A 21,065-nucleotide genomic window follows, 5' to 3' on the forward strand; every position below is an offset into this window, starting at 1 on the left:
TATATCTTCGCAAAGAAACTCGTTCCTGGGGATTCTATTCAGGTGTTACCGCACGTATAGCTTGAAATAATCTTCTCCTCGCCGCGGTAACTCCGATGGGAAGAAGGTTGAACCCGTTCCATAGAATACGCCGTTTGGTTATCATTGACCAAAGACACGCTTTGGACATGTGCAGCAACGATCGATCATATTTCACTTGACGAGTCGAAAGAACTGCTATTTGCACGATCTGGGCGTCGGTGTTTTATAAGTCGAAATTTCCGTTAACAAAAATTAATAGAATCGAGGACTTGGTAGGAATAATATTGGTAGTGTCTGTATGCGAACGTAACTTTTCACCAGGTTTTCGAACAAAATTTACGTTTCGATAAATTACTATCGATTCTTTCTAATTAATTACATCGTAATACCCTGCGGTGAAAAAGGATGCTGAAAACCAGTTTATCTCTGATTTCTGAGTACACAAATAACATGCCCGAGGTTTCTGCGCGGCATGAAGGATTAACGTGGAAATAGGTTTACAAACGATTTTTTTTTTTTAATTTCTCTCGGTTAGGTATTACACGTTTGGTCGAGGGTCGCGTAGGTATACCTTGATCCTTGTACCACCGACCGCTTATATACCTCCGTTTCACCGCTGCGGAGGTGGAGTTTTAGGGAGATATTGTAGTCAGGATCGGGATAATTAAAATTAATCTCTTGAAATAATTCCTGCAAAACGTGGCTGGAGAGAGGGAGGGAGGGAATGAAATTTACATCGGATTAAGATTAATCGTGTGTTCTGTGATTCAGAGGCCGGTGCCGGTCCCTGTCTGGCTGACTACCCACCTACGCCTCCACCTCCACCACCACAACCGAATACCCACTTACGCATAACTTACACGGACCTATGAATGTAACCTACAATATATATATATATAACATACTCGCACGAAATGACGTTTCTGGTCTTGCAGGATAACGATGGATGCTGCATACGGGACGAGATCGTAGAGGGTGGAGGAGGTGTGCCGCGTGTATCGCTTGTCGGCACTTCTGACAGGATCAGGATTATAATAATATACACCACGCTCTGACCTTCGACCGGTGAGAAAGAGGCGATACGAGGCTTTTGTCTGCTGCAGCTCGGGAAGCGTGAGTAAATACTGAGAGAATTTTTATTCTTTATTTTACATGTATAGGTTGATATGGGTATACGTATATGTATAAATCACCCACGTTGTTAATTTCCTGCTAAAATACGTGTTTTAAAAATTTCCCGAAACTTTACGATATATAAAGTGGTTTTTGTTCACAGTCTCGGAGATCACGACACATAATTCATGTTTGATCACCTTCGGGATTTAAATAATTTGTACAGCCGATTCATTTCGCAATAATATTCATAACTTTATTGCTTTCACGTAACTGTTTATACTATTTGCCGTGACAATCACCAGAACAAATTCTATTTCCCAAAACTTGACCTCTGATTATTGTCACCGATTTTTCATCACTCGGATGAAAAATATCCAATCTTTCACAAATACAATTGAAACGTAACTCGTTGTGTAATCATTTAGATTCGTTTCCTCAAACATTCTCAAACTGCACACAAGTTTCGGAAAGCTTAAAATTACGTCAGTCGGATAACGAAAAATACCGATCTTCATAATCCGTTGACTATTACAGTTTAGCGGACATTATTTTCCCTGCTCCCTCTTCCCCTCCCTATTTAAAGATAAAAATCACGAGGGTATAAAAGGGATTTTATACTATTTCGCAACAGAAGCGAGAAAAAAAATGAGCGTAGCTCCGCATTCGCGATTCGAATCGAGTGGATGTAGGTACCCCGGACAAAAAGCAATAACACAAATCAAGACGATATATTTCCATTTGTGAAACAAGTATCTACAGACGCTCCGCAGCGTCGCCTAGGGCGAAGGGACGAAGGGATGGATATAAGCTCGGAGCTTCCGAAAGCGTCGTTTCAGCCGCGTGCCAACCCTCGGCGAATAGTCTGAAATTCGTTGCAGGGGTTATACTTCCGGTGGAGACGGGCAAACCGTTGGCCCTTATCACCGATATTCTACAATAATCCTCAGGCATTAGCTCCGAATTGCAAGCAGCGGCGGAAATATACGGCTTTTACAGGCCCCGGGCTAGCACCGTATACAAGTATTATAGAGAAACAAATTTCTCACCTTTCACGTATAATATTACGAACGATGCGAAATTCGATATCTGTTTGGATTTATATTCGATTCGGCTGGTCGAAAAATTTCACGCCACTGCGGATACTTTTATAGGATAAATAAATTTCGATCAGAATGTGCAAGAAACTGGCAACGATAACGTCGATTAGGTACCTAATTTTTTTATTATTATTCGTCATTATTATTTTCATAGGAAAAAAAGTGTGACAAAGATTATTTGTTTTCTATTTTTCTCTACTTTTTATTTCTACAAAATATTCCGCTTCGCAGAGTTTTACCGATTAGGTTTATACGTGGTTTATAATTTCGTCGCGAAATTTCATCCTCATCCAAATCGCATTTATTTGGAACGTTGAACGCGTGCGGTTATGAGGGACACACAATCTTGCCGATCACCCCTCACGTGTCACGCCTCGAACATAAATTGCGAGAGTGGCGACTATCAGCGCAATGGAGGGATGAAAAAATGAAGCAATCAACGCTCGATAGTCGCCTGCCGCACGCCATGGCGCCCCATGCAAACAGCGAGACCGAACCCTCTGGGTATTATCATACACTGTATGCAACACCTCGACGAGGTCTTAATTATTCAACTACGCGCGTAGCTGCGCTCGGCGGTAATAAAATTCGCGACTTGAGGAGAAATAACGATGTTACCTTATTTCCTGATTCTGTATGAGATTGTACAACTCTGTAAAAACTGTGCAAAATTATACTATTATACCAACCGCGGTAACTGTTTGAAATCAGGTCAACTTCTCGCGTGATATTTTGTAAAAATAAAAAGGTTTTCGCCTCGCCATAATTAACATTCGTACGTACGTATGTTAGATTTATTTATTTTTTTCCTACAATTATCGAATCACGACAGCGGTTTGCAGTCTGAAAATATTTATAATTTCACGCGAAACGGAGAGAATTAAAAGAGAAATATTAATAAAGTAGAGAAAACGAAAAAAATTTCACACAGTATTTATACCGGTTATAATTGCGGTGAAGCTACGTTATATTGGTGCCCATTTATTTTCGCCTATGTATTACGCGTTTCGCGTACAGGTGTGAGAAATAAAGTACTGTGCATAATAATTTGCACCCGCGGGAGGCTTGCGATTCGTTTAAATAATTGCGAGTAGCAACGGTTTTCAGGTGTTGACGATTTTATTTTAATGACGTTCAGATTCAATATGCGCATGTTTTAACCCGCTGTCTAGAGTCGAGAAAATTTTTCTAGTAACCGGCAGCAAGGAGCGTTTATAATTACTGTCGGTGTACATTCGTCGCAACGAAATTTTCACGCCTTGCGTTATATTATAACTACGAATATCGTAACATCGCGTTTGTAATATAAGGAGGAAAAAGGCAGCCGGGTGCAGACCAAGAATTTTCTACATAATCGAAGATCTTATGATTCAGAACCTTCTTGCTTCGCAACTTGTTACATATAATTGCCTGAATTCGATCTCAACTTTCAAGGGCGCATCCTGTGTGAGATTTTTATCGACGCGGCGCAAAGGACGACGTCAAGGATAGGTTTGCACATTATCCTGCTCGCTTCGTGTGTAAATATATAAACTCGCGCGAACGTGTATCGAATGCACGTTATAAGCTCAAGTAGTTTGCCACGTCGTCGATCTTCTTGGGCATATAAATTCCAGAGGGATATGACACGTATATGTAGGATAGAGATGACGTGCGCCTAAGCAAACAGATTCGCAAAATTCGTGTACCTACCTGATCATTGCAAACTTATCGACAGGCCTCTGAACAACTTTGCGGAAAATATGATCGAAGAGCCATTCTGTCACGAGACGTGACAACGGAATCTCTGCAGACTGAGAGGCTGAAAATATTTGGCGAAAATCGAAGGAACTATTTTTTTCACTTTTCAACGATTGGCATGAAAAATTACCATGTCCCGTTTAATTTGAACTTCCGGTTTTACCGGAAATAAATTCATTTTCAATATTTTTCCGACAAACGTAAACCTTTTCCTCCTCGTTACGTTTTCTAAAGAAACCCGGTTATGTTTTTCCCAGTTTATATAATTATAAAAAAAAAATAAAATAAAAATTGTACAAAGTTTTTCTATTTTTTATTAATTTACTTTTCTAATTCTTCTTTAAAAACTTTTTCATTCCGCCGTCAAGTCCCATCGGTTTCACGAACAGATCAAGAGACTCTCCCCTTTTCACGGTGATGAAAAGTGTCGCAAAAAAACTCTTTTTCCGGTTCGTTATTTCTCTCTCAGGCAATCGTAACAAATATGAAAAAATGAAAACGGTATAACGCAGAAGAGATTGATCAGTTCGCGTCTCATCGATTGCAGAATCGTAATATTATTCCAGATTTCGAGGAATCCGTTTTCCTTATCCTTTACAATCCTTTCCTTCCCCCATTTTTTTTTACCCTTCTTTGAAAATCTATTTTCCAATTTATCGCCTCGACTCGATTCTGACGTAGGGCGATATTAATCAAACGTTAAGCGTCGCTAAATTCGCAAACCAATTGGCCGGCGGATGCTAAGCAGAATTGATGGGCGGGTATTAGGACGTCTTTGCCAGATGCACCGCGTGGACTTATAAAATACGAGGATACTTCCGAGTCGAATGCGAGGCTATAATTCCTCCTTGGCGTCTGAATAATTACGCGTTATTTGAAGACGTCGTCGTGGTTGGCGTGTTTATTTTCATTCTACTTTGCCAGCATTTCTCTTTCCCTCTCTCTCTCTTTATCTCTCTCTCGCTCTCTCTGATTGGCATTGCGCGATAAAATTGATAAAGTGATAAATTTTTTTTACCTATTCTCAAGAATAAGATTTAGGTTTATACAAGTAAACTGAGATTGTATCACGTTAAAAACTTGGGTCGAATCGATCGAGCTTTTCGTTACACTTCCTTCGCAGCTTACTTATTCCCGGTATAAAGTGTAATACGCGGAAATCGAAGCCCGATCGTAACGGGCTTATTTTTTGTAACGTATCGAAGCGATGACCACCGTTCACCGATCGTCCGATAATGTTTCCTAATTCAAGTTTCATCCTTCTCGTAACGCAAGAAACCCGATCTCATCTTCTGGCGTCTCGAGGTACAAGCGCGGCTCTAACAACAAGTAGCCATGCAGCATAGCTCTCCACCTTCACGCGAAGGGTTCGGTATCAAAACCCGTTGGAAAAAAAGGGACAAGAATCACGCTGAAAAGTAACCAAATAATAAAACGTACGAATGAACAACTAACGCCGAAGAATATCTTACACCCGGTCTTGTGTTTCCTGTGGTTTAAGGAAAACCTGCGTGCTCGGTAACCGAAATCGATTGGTTAATTAGAATGGATTTCGGATCACCGATATTTCGATTCCCGACGCGGTCTGTATCTTTCCCGTGTCGCCTTACCGACTAGATAAATATTTCACTCGACGCGACGTTACCAAATTGTTGGCAAATTTACAGAGTTGTTGATACCTTGTAAGTCTGCACCGGGGTGACGGGGTCTTTGAAAGGTGATATTTGCAGCCGATATCCAGTTTCCTATATATATATATATACATGTGTATGTGCACCCATGCATGCACCCGCGGCTTATACGTACAGCCTGCGGTGAGCTGGCACCGTATATCGAATTTATGGAAGTGGTTTCCTTCGCCTAATTATCCATTCTCTCTTTGACGATTTTTTTTTTCTCATCGATACTGTAGAGTTTCAGCCTGTGAACGAATATTTTTATTCATTTAATTATTCATTTAATCAAGAGTTGAACATTTGTAGCAGTTGTACGATTTGGTAGTTATACCTTTTAAAAAATAAGAAAAGAGAAAGAGGAACTTCAAGTGTCAGAAGTTTGAGGTAAATTTGCGACGAGAGAAGTATTTTAAATTCACTTCAATTCATACACGCGTCTATATACTTCACGATTCGCACGCTTGCAGACTTCGTTTGAATCGATTTGAATTTATCGACCCAATCGAAATGTCATAGAAAATCGTTACAAATATACTCTCAAGACTTTCACCGTTTATTCAGGGTCTTCAATGACCTTTCGCAAAACTTTTGTATTTCGCGTAGTTTCAAGTGTTCGAAATTTCATAAAATCTACTTATGCCTAGCTTTATATAATCTATAGTCTTAAATACCGGGATAACTGTATAATCCGTTACATCTGGCAAACATGATAGTAATCTGCAGAATACGAGCAATTGAATTGTCCATTCACCGTTCTTCATTTACGAGGAAATTTTTTCGAAACAGATAAAAAAAAATAAATTAAACGTACTGTTAAAAAGTAAAAAACGACGATCATTCAACGTTTTGTACAAGATGGTCGTTTTTTATTCGCGCTATCTTCGTCCGAATCTTGAAGTCGGATGAATAAATTCGGAGAAAAGAAATCTCTAGTGATAAGCGCGATAAGGATGAAGGGATGAGTCCTGCAATGAAATTAATACGGACAATATTTGAAGCGAATCTGTTTGAAGAGGTTAAGGTTAAATAAAGCGGGCATAACCGTTCCTAGAATCATTTTCTGGACCATCCTACGGATCCGTATCTCCATACATATTGGTTATAAGAGCAGAGCCTTGTTCATGCATGGAATTCCTTCGGTCTCATTCCAATTTCATTATTTTCCTTTTCCCTCTCCCTCTTCCATCTCTGATTTTCCCTAGTCCATCCATGCGGCGTCTTAAATTGGGCAAAAAAGCGAGCCGCCCAACTCGTCTCGAGTGTAACGTGAATCGTCGCGTAGAATCCCGCAGGACCCCGAAAGGCCGTCCTTGGCTGCTGACGCGAATCCAGCGGCTTCAGAACGGAATGAGCCGGATCAGAAGAACGGGAATGGAACCCTGAAAAGCAATGGGGGTGGTGGGCTCTCGGCTTTTCCTGAGGCTTACACGGCTTCGAATGGTCGAAAACGAGCGGCCTGCGACAATGAGAAGAGATACCAAGCGGTGAAAGTTGCTCGTTCTTCGAGGCATTACAGTGTCTACCTGTTAGTATGTAAAGAATGTATAAGGAAGAGTTGATGAATATTCAACGAGGATATCACTTCCGAACGATGTTGCCTCGGGGTCAAGTGGACAAGGTTCCTCCACGGTTTCCTTCTGCTACTTCTGCTTCTTCTTATTCTTCTTCGCGGTGCTGCGTCGTTCTCACAGCTGTCCCACACCGGCACTTAACGTCGAGTGCTTTTTCGGGATAGGAGCCCAAGCCGCCCGATATACACACCTTATTCAGCGGCGCTAAGGAGCCTCGGCAACTGCTGTGACCTAAGAAAAAACCAAAAAAGATTCGGATAGGACGATTCGACGACAACTCCGCTGGTCCAGACTGGCAGCTGTGTCAATGAACCGAAGAGCGAAGAGCGACGTCACCGATGCAGGTCTGGGCGAGAAAAGAACGAGACATTGGACAGGGTCGATAGCCCGAGTCACTCGACGTAATCGCGCGGCTCTTTTCCCTTTCCGATAATTCTACGCATCTTTTTTTTTAGCGATCAATCGGGGGCGGTGTTGGAGTTGGGAATTTGAAAATTTGCGAAAACGCCCAATTCCGAATTACTTGAAATTTGAAGTAAAGAAATCACTCTTTGAAGAAACAACAAAGTTTCGAATGGTCGGAAATTCAAGTTACGATAGAGCCAAGTTCCGAAAAGTAAAGTTTCGATAGATTAAAATTCCGATAATTAAAATATACACGCACAGCGTAGTTTACTCAACGAGTGGGTGTAAAAAATCAGAAAAATCGAAAATAAGAATTACCAGGATTCCGAACGTAAAAATACGAAAATTCAGATCAAAGAAAGATCGAAGTGGTGAAATTTCACCAAGCCAGAAAATCACAGAACTGAAAAACTTCGATCATTTATAAGTTTTCTCATTCTCGCACTTTTGGAACTTTGACTTGTCGGAGTTACGACCTTTCGGAATTTTGAGCGTCGGGTTTCGAACCATTTGAAACGTTGATGTTTCGTAAAAATTTGATTACCTTACTTCAAGTTTCGCCAGCGAAAAATTCAGAATTTGACGCATTCGGAACTTCTGAAGTTCGAAATTCCGACCCCGCCTCATCGATCGATATTATTCCTCGCCATGTATCTTCGAGGGCTTTGCTCCTCGCCCTTGCAGACTTTCCAAGTCGACGCTATCGAGAATGAGGAAGAAGGACCTCGTTTTCTCGAGGATACCGGGCGAATACTTTCATTTCCTCCTCTCTCTCTCTCTCTTCGTCGGATATTGTATAGGACGTATAACAGTCTAAGCAGAAGAGTATCGAAAGAAAAAAGAACATTGTTAACAATTTTCTTACATTTTCAACACGCGAAAACGTAAAAACATGACAAAAATTAGTCAAAATTCATTTTAGGCAGCTTCGAAGAAAACCATAATATACGTACAATTACTAACAAACTAGAAATAGAATAAAATTTGACACTTAGTTTTCAATCTCACGTAACTTCCATGTTTAAAAAGACGTAAATCTTCATAATGAGAATTCGACTAATCGGCGATCGACTTCAGTTTCACTTGGCAAACTTTGACACGATTTCACTTCGATAATCCGCAACTCCTCAATATAGCATCATACACCTTGTTATTTTACATCCGATCGTTATATGCATAACCTGGCTATTGGAATAACAAGGGGACGGTAGATACCGGAGAACAAGGAGCCACTGGTGCGTTTTGCCAGATCGTAATTCGTCCGCTTCCGAAACTCGTAATCTTGGGATATAGTTCCGGCGAATTAAGGTTACGAGCTTACGGGTTGCGGTATCGGCACCCCGGTATCAATTTATGCCAAGAACACCACGCGCACACACACACGCCTAGCTATGACATATATGATGCAGGTACCCGCGAGCTTTTTCTATTCGTAGCGCGAGGCGATGCGATAAGCCAGAAACGATGTATCATTTACGTCAGCTGCAGTATCGCACACACATGTATACACGCAAATATAATATATATATATATATATATATTGTTTATAATATATATATATATATATATATATATATATATATGTTGTTTAGTTCCCATTCCTTCTTTTTTTTTTTATCTTTGTTGCAGAATCTGAAAGTATACCACGTACAAAATCTTTTTTCGTTCACTTGATTATCTTGAACTTTCGCCAGACTCCGTCCGATTCTTATTATTATACGTTTGCAGCGAATGAATTTGAATAACAACTAGTACACGCTGTTATATCGTAATTCCGTTAATTTCTATGACAGGGAAAAACAAAAGGCGGAAGAGGTTTCCTTATTAGCAAACCTGTGAACCACGTAAGCTTGCATTCGGTAAATGGCTACAGGTGAAACCTGAACGAGGGATTTCTGAAGAACGAGACGATAGAATAACTCGCGTTACGGGCTGCAGGTATCCGATGTCCGGTAATAAAACACCAGAGAAATTGCCTGCGGGTAAGTACTAACGGATATCGACTCCTATTCCTTCAGAGTTTAGATACATTTTAGGAATTTTATTAACAATCGGAACGCTTCTTTGAACCGGGGGTAAAATACCTGAAATTTTCCACAACATCTTCGCATTGTTATTTTCTCTGTTCTCCCGGCGTTTCTTCCCCATTTTTATCCTTCATTTTTATTCCGGTGAAAAGAATTGTGACAAATGTCGATTTGGGGAATTTTATTGCAGATGCAAAAAAAATCCGAGAAGACGTTTCGCGATTCAGGACACGGCTAAGAACTTTACCGGCCGTCCCGGCATCTCTAATATTCAACAAACAAAAAATATCGCCCATCATTTTTATCCGTAAAATATAAATGTATAATATATGCGCTTACACCTACGGCCAACTTTTATCCGTTTCTCGCGCGATGCTTTCCGATATTCAACGATATTTCTCTCTGGTTCCCATCGCGATTTCCTATTTCACCATCAATTTGTTCGATTTATTTTACCCTCTCCAACAACCACTTCAAGATACTAGCAGAAACTCGAGACAATGTATAAAATCGCGACAAATCGATCGTAGAACGAAGACGTTAAAAGTCGAGAAAATAATGCCAACCGACTTATAGTTTTAAGTATAACTTCTGTTGTTTCGACGACTTTCTAGACATGCCTAGAAAAGTTTCACCCCCCTCAATCCCATGGGCGAAAGTGACGTTTAAATTGCGGTATTTCTTTTAAAATAACTACTTGTAATCACTCGGAAATGAAAATTTGAATTTTCATTAAATCTCAGAGCTTCGATGTCTGAAAAATCACCTCCGACAATATTAACTGTGTGATAATTTTTTTTTTTTTTTCTTCTACGGTATGATTTTGTGACTTTAGTTTCAATCAATCGATTATCTCCAACGCAGAGCTGATCGGCAAAAGTTGAGCGAAGTGAGTTTTCAGCAAAATCAAGAAAGCTATTTTTGAGTAACGTATAATATTATTTGCTCGAAATCGGCTGTACCGATTTAAATGTAACTTGATCGATTAACTTGGCTTCATTTAACCGACAATGAGTTCAGATTGTCCAGTCTCATCGTTGATTTTTTTGTTTTTTTTTTTTTTTCTTATATTTTGTTTTTTTTTCATTTGTGTCAAGTAAACATTTTGTCGTCCAATATTTTCGCTTTCGTAAATAACGGAAATTAATCGACGATATTCTGTACATTCTATCGCCATTTTTCACCAGAATTCTCCTCTTTCCTTTCTCCGAAATGCAGTGACAAGAAGAGCCCAAAAAAAAAAAAAAAATAATAACAACAATAGTAATACAAACAAAAAATAGAACCTAAAAAACTGCACAAATCGCAACTACCGTTATCAAAAATATACGATTCAAAGTCCACACAGGGTGAAACGAAACGAAGAATGAAACGATCAAAGGCTGTTACGATATCGAGAAAGGGGTTCGGGGGTCGGGGTTTTAAACTGTATACGTGATTACACGAGCTTCAGGGGGTTTCAGGTCACCAACGAATCTCGTTACCGCGGTAGCAAAACGTTTCTGACGGGTTACTCCGGCGGTTATTACACGCAGATAGAGTTTATCCATGTATGCCGAGCCACACGTAGGTGTAACAGAGACGCATGGGATGTGTGTGTGTGTGTGTAGGAGGATTTGCATCCCATCGTCGATATTCAAAGCGCGCTGGTACGGTATAAGGTATCGATCGAATCTCCGGTTTATTTGGCTCGTTTTATCCCGATACCAGACCGTCCAAGCTATAAAATTGATTATAAATTGGTCGCGGTTCGCCTTGGCAGCGAAACCCTGGTTACACCCTGTATATAGACGACATTTGTCGGCAGCCAGGACCCAGGGACCGGATCTATTATGCAGATCGAAAGATTCCGTATGGAAAACCTCGCCTTGTAAGTATCTTCGCAACCCGCAACCTGCTGCCTACTTCTGCCTACTCCTGCCTACCAACGTCATACACCTACCTTCGCGCTCCTCGTTTCTAAGCGAAGGCGTTTGCTCTGTCTTAATTGTTTCGCACTCGTGAGTTGAAAGAAAAAAGGAGACACGCAGAAATAGACAGAGAGAGAGAGAGAGAGAAAGAAGCGTTTGTTCGCCATGGGACAAGTGCCCGCAGACGGGAATACGAACATTACATAGAAAAAACAGAGAAAGGATGAATAACTTATGAGCTAAATAGTAAGGGAGCAACAAAATTAAAACTAGCAGTCAACAAAGGTCGTAGGAGAAAAGAGAAAACAAAACTACAGATAAAAGAGTGGATGGATAAAAATAAAGAAATTGAAAATTGCAGAAATGGAAAAATAAATTAAAATACACATAGGCGGTAATGGATGTATAATTATACAGTTGAATAAAATGAAATAATAAAAGAGAAAAGAAATAAATAAATAAATATGAATAAAGAGAAAGAGAGAAAGAAAGAGAAAATACAAGAAACGCACCAATTTACAGACTTGGGAAATTTCCGGACCATTTTCATTTTCGCCTTCATAAAATACAAGATGCTGGCACGAAAATAATTGCGGGAACAAATCATGCTGATGCATAATATCCCTGCACCGTATAGTCAAAATGACGGTTCAGAGGTAAGACTCGAGTTTCACGGCGTGCTAAGCTGTTCTTTTTTCACCTTCTCGTTAAATTTTTCTCAGACACGATTCATTTTACTGAATTTTTCTAGAAAATTTTCCTCGCTCTAAGATAATTATCGCAGCTTATAACCTTACGCGCGTCTTCTACCTCTGCAGGTATACCTTATCGCGTATATAGTTGGACCTACCGGTCTGGCCTTGTTAAAACGAGAATTAAGATACGAGAGAGACGACACCGATTGTTAGTAGAGTATAAAGTAGGTATAAACGCTTTGTGTCCGCGCTGGAAGCTGAGAAATGAGATGGGAATAAATTATCCTGACCTTAAACGTATTTCGAAACTTGAATCCGAGAGAGCGCGACACCTGCTTCAAACATCGTACGCAGGTACATGCATAGATACCTTCACAAGCATGTTATCGCATCGAAGCGCTAATAGAACACGGTGCATCTACAGGATAGCTTAAGATTAACTGCAGGTTTTAGTCGACGTAAATTCCAAACGCGGGAAAGAGCGAAAGAGAAAGAAAGAAAGAATGGGAGAGAGAGAGAGAGCGAGATGATAGTTTGATTGCGATAGAATACATAAATACATATATTGCACGTACCTACACATACGATGCATCAGGAGGAACTTTGAGATGTGACAATCGCAATGCGGTTAGAGATTCGTATCACGGTCTCATCAGCTATGGTATAAATTAACCACCGAATAGACTTGAAGGTTGTTGGCTGCACTAATGCACCAAGACTCTTCTTGCCAAATTTGTTTCGGTGTAGTAGATGACTTTTATGCGCTTGATTGTGTGCGGGTATTTCAATTATGGTTTCTCTCCTGCTCGTTTACGTACCGTTTCGTATAAGAGCACTTACGCGAGTTCGGTATAGTACCAACCGTGGGTCGTGTCGAGAAGACACTTTCGACCCGATGTCTTAGCGGCCTCGACTCGACCGTTCGTGAAGACGACGTTGAAAAAAGGTCGCCGTCTTTCACTTGAACGAGTCAAGTGTTATACGTGTACGGATGAATTGAAGCGTGTAAGAATGACGCAGAGAAGCTATATTTGAGCTTCATGAAGATCGCTGAAGAACCGCGTAATCGAGAAGAGAAGATCCGAGAAAAAATATTCGAGAAAAAGTGAGAAACCTGCGGACCTCGATTACGGCATGACATAATAATACGTTAGGTAAGCAAAACGAGCTGGTGGGCCGGTTATATTGTATTATGATGTAGAATATGGTTTGCGAAATGAGGCGAACGGAGCTGCACCGGACCTCTCGATTGTTCCAATTGGTACAGACTGCACTGCGCAAGAATACACGGCGTGAACACTGCCACATGCTTGCTTCCAAGCGGTTTACAATTCAAGAGCGAAAACCAGTCCGGCTACTTTACGACCGTTGTATAATAACCCGAGAACCATTATACGGTTCAGCACGGGCAGACATACCGGCAGACAGACCCTCCGAACCGAACGAGCTTGCGGCTCACTCGGGTTTCTACAAGAGATTACTACGCAACGTCGTCTGCATAATTTATGGAATTAATCACGAACGACCGAATAATGAAACCGAAAAATAAACTTTTTCCTCTCCGCCAACAATACAAGTACGTTCGCACGCAGCCGGGTGCGATCGACGAAATCGAAACGGATACAGGGGTTGACGGCCGGGAACCTAACTCGACCTGACCTAACCTAATCTGATATGATCTAACCCAACACGATCTGATCTTATCCGATCTAACCTAACATGATCCGATTTCATCTAACCTAACATGATCTGATCTGATTTAACCTAACCTGATTTGATCCAACCTAACATGACCCGATCTTATCTGACTCAACAAGATCTGATTTCATCTGATCTAACATAACCTGATCTGATCTGATCTGATCTGATCTAACCTAACCTAACCTCTTGGAAATTCTCTCGTAAATTCACTTCCCAATAATGGCATCGTTGTTAACCAGCGATTTTTCTGCACGATGTTCTTAAGGCTAAAAACTATCACCCTGCAACAGTTTCAAGGTTGAATCGGCGAGAGAGCATAATGATTCCAAAAATATCAGAACCCTGTGAAAAACAGCAGAGTTTTATCATAAAAGTTTATCTCAGAGTTTTGATATCTTCTTAGCCCATGTCATCGGAATTTGCTAAGATTAATTTTTTTCCACGGTAAGGACGATCGATTTATCAATGTTCGTTATCCTTGGCGCAAATAACTTTGGTTGTAGATTTTTCAGGCACTATTTTTCTCTGCTTCTAACTGTCGATCCATTTGTTCCGGTCGATTTATCTCTAATTGCAAGCAAGCATGTCGATCGATCTATACAAGTGAACGAATAACTGAAGTACGTTTGCTGCGGCGGTTATGATCCGATAGAGTGCGATGCATAATGCAGAGATAGAAATAGAATGAGAGAAATGCGGAGAGGGAAAAAGCATCTTTGAAATTGATGTCATATCGCAGGTGGCTGCTGGACCAGCAGCACCAACAACATCGTGAAACCTGTTTCACCTGCTGACTAAAGAGTGAACGTATAAAGGTGGAGGCAGAAGGTGTACAAGAAGTTCCAAGTGATACTCGGCAACTTGTAACACATATATATATATATCTAGATTTAAACGGGAACTGAATGACAAGCGTGTGCGGCATAGATTAGCAGTTGAAACGCACAGCTGTGCCGCGTTGCGGGAATTAGGTATTAATGATCGTTCGAAAAGCGGTTGCCGCTTGCTGTGTCGAAGCTGAAAGCATGGATGTTTTCAAGAAAAGATCAAGAAATCGAGGAATTATAGAGTCGGAATAATATTAACCCCCTTTAAGAGGCTCGTAATTAACCGCTCCTAGGAAAAACATACGAGCTCTACCAGAAGAAATCAGAATTCCAACTGGATACATACATACATACATATATATATATATATATGTGTGTACGTACAAAACACGTTTATTTCTAAAGTACAGTGTACATTTAAGAATATAATACTTTTCATTTCACGACTCGACGCCTCCTTTTCGTCGTTCAACGCGAGGGTGAAATTGCCCGTTTCATGGTTTCATGCCACGCTAATTATATGCTGCGATCTGCACTTGAGACTTTCAGGTTCGAAGTGCTTCACATTTTCTGACGACAGACCGACGATGAGAGTGAGAACGATCGCTTTCCTGCAACTGCGTTTGCTTCGTTGTTCGATAGATTAAATTTATTTTTTACAACTAGTCACCGTGAACCGTGTAAAATTAATTTGTCGGTGTTGTTTGTTTTTTTTTTTTTTTGTTTTTTCTTTTCAATTATTATTCGGATAAGCTGAACAATTCACAATAAAACATGAAAACCGTCGTTGACAACGATCGTTGAAGAGCTCTAGAGAGTTTATAGAGATTACAGTGAGGTAAGAGAGGAGAATTTACGAGGAGCGAGGATTTAGTCGTTGAGCTTTATATTGTGCGAAAAGCGCGTCGAGTTTTCGCACTCAGACTGAATCCTCGTAGACGGTCTTTTATATTCCAATGTTTAATGTATGTATAAAAAAAAAAAAAAAAAAAATATACGTATATAAAGAGTTGTCGAAAGTCCTGCGATTTCAAGAGCTGTACTCAAGTTTATCGTGTTATTTTTCTTTCAATCTTTTCTCATCCGACAAAATTAATACCTTACACAACACGTTCGCGTTACACGACCGAATTGTGACAAGCTTTCAGCTACGAAACGAGAAAAACTGGAATCACGTAGCGTACAAACAGAGACAGCGTGCGGCATGGCGGTATAACAAGGCAGATGCTTAGCTTCTTCCTTTCACATTATACGCGTACCACTGTGTGTATCCGTACGTACATGTGTGTGAGTAAAATAAAAAAAAAAAAAAAAAGTAAAAAGAAGCACCTGTATCGGTGGACAAAACCGCAGCACTGAACTTTCAATCTGCCGGCGTAAATGATGGGCGTAAAAACGAAGAAGGAGTAAACTTTCAAGTTTAAAACCTATATATTACTATTATACGTATACCGCCGATGTGTGTTGCAACGAGAAGGCGAGTTTTTATTACACACACACCGGTTCCGAATTTTTTAATTTACTCGCGTGTATACAGAATTCAAGCAACCCGTTACTTGCCGGTGCAGAGCCTCGTACATGCGTATATCCACGGACCTTTGCCCGGAAGATTTATTCAACTCTTATAGAACTGAGAAGGTTTGAGCACGCAGCAATGCCGAACATTAACAAGTCACGTATGAATATCAAACAGCACGGAGTTCAGGGTTCAAGAAACTTGAAACCGTCGGCAAACGGAATTTTGAGGATTTTTTTTTTATTTCAGATTTTCATTGTTTTTTCACAATTTTTTAACATCAATTGACACTCGGTCAGCAATTCAGTTGAACGGATGAAATTTGCTTACTCTCTGTAATCGTCTACCTACACGCGTGACACACTCGAGGAATTAATTTGTTCAATCGGATAGATAGCAAGCACTCCGAGAATAACACTGGTGAATGTAAAAAATTATTATTATTTTGTTTTTTTTTAGTTTGCATTTGAATGAATAAATCTTGATTCTACACATCGAATAATAACCAACGAATGCAACAAGATTCGCAGCACGGATATCGTTAAAAACTGTTTGAATATTTTTGGTATTACGAGAAACGAGGTGAAAATATTTAAGGACTGAGCGGTAACCGGAAGTAAAAATTGCTCTCAGTGTAGAATAGGAACCAAGTCGATTATAAGCAAAAATAAACAATCTCAATGATTATACCTAGAAGGAAGAAATTTCGTTCAGCTTCACCCACGTCTAAACGCCATGTATGTAGTACATACCTCAGCGCGTAACTCAGTCGTTGAAACAAAGTAAAAGTAAACAGCGCGGAGCACATTATATACCTCGACGCGTCTGAATCCCTGAACCCAACGAAAAGGTACATAAGTTAACCGCATTAATCTCGGTGCAGAGCTACGAAGAGACAGGAGAAAACCGAAAACGAAAAACGAGTAGACGAACAGCGTGTTAAAGGAAAAACACACTCTTGCCGAATATAGCTAGTTCTTTTCTATTTTCATCGACTAGCCAAGCCGCGTCAGGACGCCACGAACCTTAATCCTCTTTTCAGCGTTTTTCACCCCAATTCGGATTCCGTTTACCTAATTTTTTTTTTTTTTTTTTTTTTGACTTCGCTTCTTCCTTCTTCGCCTTACCGGTAACTTATTTATGATTCCACGTTCGCTATATTTTCTTCTCGTTTCCTCCTCATCTCCTTTGCCGTTTCGCTGATTCACCAGCAATTCCGAAAAAGCTTCACATCACAAGCGTATATTCTCGTTTTACGGGTGGAGTCAAGCTGTCAGATTTAAACTCCGAGTGCACACGTATGCAGACTGACGCAAATTACAGGAATTGCACTCAACTTGCAGGAATTGTATTTCACGCGATTCGCCGAGTCATGTGTGTACTCTAGTTTACACCTACGAGGTGTAAGGAGCGAGCGCTATTTCATACGTACTAGATCCTAGACCGGCAGGTATACACATACACGACTACGAAATAGCTAGTATATTCCACCCGAATACGAATGGAATTTAATTATCAGAATACGCGACAGACACTTTGCGGATTATATGGCACAGTCGACACGAGGAGGTACGAATTACCTGGTCTATGGTTTCCGTTCCGTCATCAGTTGCTACGCGGCTCGTTAATTATTGTCTTAATTAAATTTGAATCGAATGACATTCCTCGGGGCTTCTGTAAGCTCTCCCTGATCTTTAGATCGCGTTGTAAATCCCCGTGAAAAACACCACCTGTCTACCGACAGTTCGAACTACCAACAAAAAAAAAAAAAAAAAAAAAACAACCAGTAAATAAAAATAAAACGAGACAAAAAAACGAACGCAATTTTATTTTCAACCAATTATTCGCGACCCTCTCAAGTCACATGCGTAACGTAAATCTCTTTCGGACTTATATAATTGTGTGACCGTTGAAGCTTGGACTGTAGGTATATCGACAAAACGTTAGAGTACTCGACGACCGTCTCATTGTATCATCAATTTAATCAATCGTCAGGATGAATTAAAAATGGAGACCGAAGGTTGAATACCTGCAAGAAGACACTCGATCGTGTCGCCAAGATTTTAATTCAACGTTCTCCGCGCCGTTTCTTCGTTGTAAAAAGCGACGATTCTTCCAAATTATACACCGATAAAACGGAGAAAGTGTGAAATGGGCAGGTTACAGCTTATACGTTTATACGTTGCACGACCAATAACGACAAATTGAGCTATTCTAGTAAATACTTCGCATCACGCTCGATTTCAACCCTGAAAAATAAGTACATGCTTACGATTGTTCCTTGTAAGCGGATTTATAAATGATATAACTGTACCATTTCCACCCTCTGTTTCTCGTTTCTTTATTTTCTCTTTTACTTTCTTTACTTTTCTTTTCTTCAAGTTCGAGCCAAACTCTCGCGGCAACATCGTGTATTCAATTTCTTTTCAAGTGCGCACTAGGTAAGAAGCGTGTAGAAAAATTTCACCTCTCTAATTTACGCGAAACAATCAACATTTACAATTGAAAGTTTGAACCGGTCAATGTTGAAGGTAAAATACAAAATTCGGAATTAATACCCGCGTCAATGGAAAGCAGATAAAACGCATTCGCGGCGTGAATTATTTTAATTGCAACTGTTACAAGCCTTTGTGTATAATGGAATTGAAACCGTTAGCGATGCGGTACGACCAAATTATCCTGCAAATATCCTTAGGCAAATCGTGACGCTTTTATAATAGAGAATTCGCAAGAGTGGTCGGTAAACGTCGAATTGAAAAATAACACGGTCTATTTTTTGGTCTGTAATTGGCTGGGCAATAGCGGCCGATTAGCAAGTTTGTTCGTGTGGCGAATATATTCGAATATATTCGAATACCGCCTCTTGGTCGTCGGTAATTTTGCAAAACGGGGTAAGCACCGGTTATTATTACTACGTATATCGAACCCTTCGTACGTGATGGACAAAACAAGAACTTGCCAAAGACCTTTTTGTGCCCTGCGGCGTAATTTACGACTCGAGTAGGTACCAAAAACTGCAGGTAGAATATACACGACTTGTCGATCGCTTAAGTATTCTGAAAGAATAAGAAAAAGTTGCAAAAATACGATAATGATGATGAAGGTAAAGAAACGAAACTGCTGCAGGTTACAGATTTAAAAGATAATTGTAGGGAGTTTTGCAATATACTCGAAGACGATTGGATTGTAAATTTGTTTAGTTCTAAATACGTCGAATGCACAAACTGATTTCTTATTTTTTTTTTTTCATTCGATGCACGCCGGTGGGTGTAAGAATGTGAAAGGATTGAAAGATGGATTGGGGGTCACGTTATCACGAATTTTCAAAATGCAGAAGGGTCAAGGTTTAAAAAATGACAATGTAGAATTGTCGGAATGGAAAAATATGTATCGGAATTCTGATGATTCTATAATCCGATTTTCCACACTTTGACGTTTCTGTGTATCGACTTTTTGGGTTTAAAAAAATTCCTCATCAGGATTCGTCTATTTTAACGATACACGTTTCTACGTTTTTACTCTCACCCCACGCACGTGTTGTCCGAAATTTTGCGAAGAGAGACAATGAAAGTCCTATAATATCGTAAAAATCGTTGTCGGGTTTCAGGTTACGTACCTATACGGTCGCGTTTCATGTGAAGGACGATCATATGCGCGACACGAGAGACGGGATCGAGACGCATTGTGCCATCGTAATAGAATATAGAATCAGATTTAATGTATACCATGCGGTTTCCGCACGGCAATACGTCTGCATACGTCGCGTATCATGCATGTGCATATGCATAATGCATTCGCGGTGTCTGTTCAAGGCGCACGTGTGTGTGTGAATTTACCAACGCGTACCTTGGAAGCGAGTTCGAATCTCCGCTGCACACCGAAAAAGGCAATAATAAAACTCAATTACGAGAATATTTCACTATCACGTAAAGCCGCAGCTACAGTCTTTCTCCTCCTCGTTGTTGTACATCGCACGATAGGTATACCCGCAGATTTTACACCGCGGAGAAACTCGTCCGGGCGCGTTTATTATACACATTATCGGAGTAGGTACTGAAATGAAAAGATTCTTGTGTTCCGGGGAAAAACTATGAGCGAATATCGTTTATTCCGCGTGTAAAGTCCGCATGAAAATGCGGATGAATATCGTTACGCTTACGCGGTCTGTATGCACGCGACAATCGACGTCGTCGCAATTTTCGTAATCCTCAGATAGTCCGGTATGGGTTTTATACTTGTTAAAAGCGATCAAATTAGTCTATATCCACGCGAACTCGTATCCAAAAGCAATTTGTTATCCTTCTGATTTTCGTGAAAATAAAAAAAAAAATCTGATGCACCACTTTCCCATGATTGCGCACAATTTTATACGTGTAATTGAAAAGTTCATATCATAATCCAGAATTGAACTACGAGAGCTGCTCGCAAGTGACGAGTGATATAATTTCACAAGAATCGATCGTTGATTACTTTGGATAATATTTAAATGATACCGACAGAAACGAAAATCGAAAAATCGGTAAATGCCCAAATTTATGTACCGCACGCGGTGAAATCGTAGGAGTCCATATTTTTATTTCATTTATTTCGCAATTAATTTCGAAGAGACGATTTCTGCAATCTGCAAATCTCGCCGCGCGTTTCTCCCTGATTGTGAGTAGAAAAAATTTACCGCGTACACCGTGCGGTAACTGAAATTTCCCCAACTCGGTTATTTCCGGAGCTGAATGTCCGTGGCGTCGTGTTACTTTGGAACACGTTGC

General features: G+C 40.2%; 1 protein-coding gene and 1 long non-coding RNA gene across 9 annotated transcripts in view; one reads left to right on the forward strand and one right to left on the reverse strand.

Annotated features, from left to right (window-relative positions):
- The window catches only part of LOC124294845, a 123,814-nt gene that overhangs the window by 50,455 nt on the left and 52,294 nt on the right, over positions 1 to 21,065 (reverse strand). The gene's annotated exons all lie outside the window — the stretch shown is intronic.
- Positions 1 to 21,065, forward strand: part of LOC107226460 (leucine-rich repeat-containing protein 15) — a 120,104-nt gene that overhangs the window by 32,704 nt on the left and 66,335 nt on the right. For 6 of the 7 annotated variants that reach the window (XR_006904783.1, XM_046742364.1, XM_046742365.1 and 3 more), the window contains exon 2: positions 957 to 1,134. The gene's annotated coding sequence lies outside the window, so the exon portion shown is untranslated. Of the gene's footprint in view, positions 1 to 956; positions 1,139 to 21,065 lie in introns of all 7 variants that reach the window. The other variant, XM_046742366.1, reaches the window with a different exon arrangement.

This window comes from Neodiprion lecontei, chromosome 5 (genome assembly GCF_021901455.1).
Source record: "Neodiprion lecontei isolate iyNeoLeco1 chromosome 5, iyNeoLeco1.1, whole genome shotgun sequence".
Taxonomy (NCBI): Eukaryota; Metazoa; Arthropoda; class Insecta; order Hymenoptera; family Diprionidae; genus Neodiprion; species Neodiprion lecontei.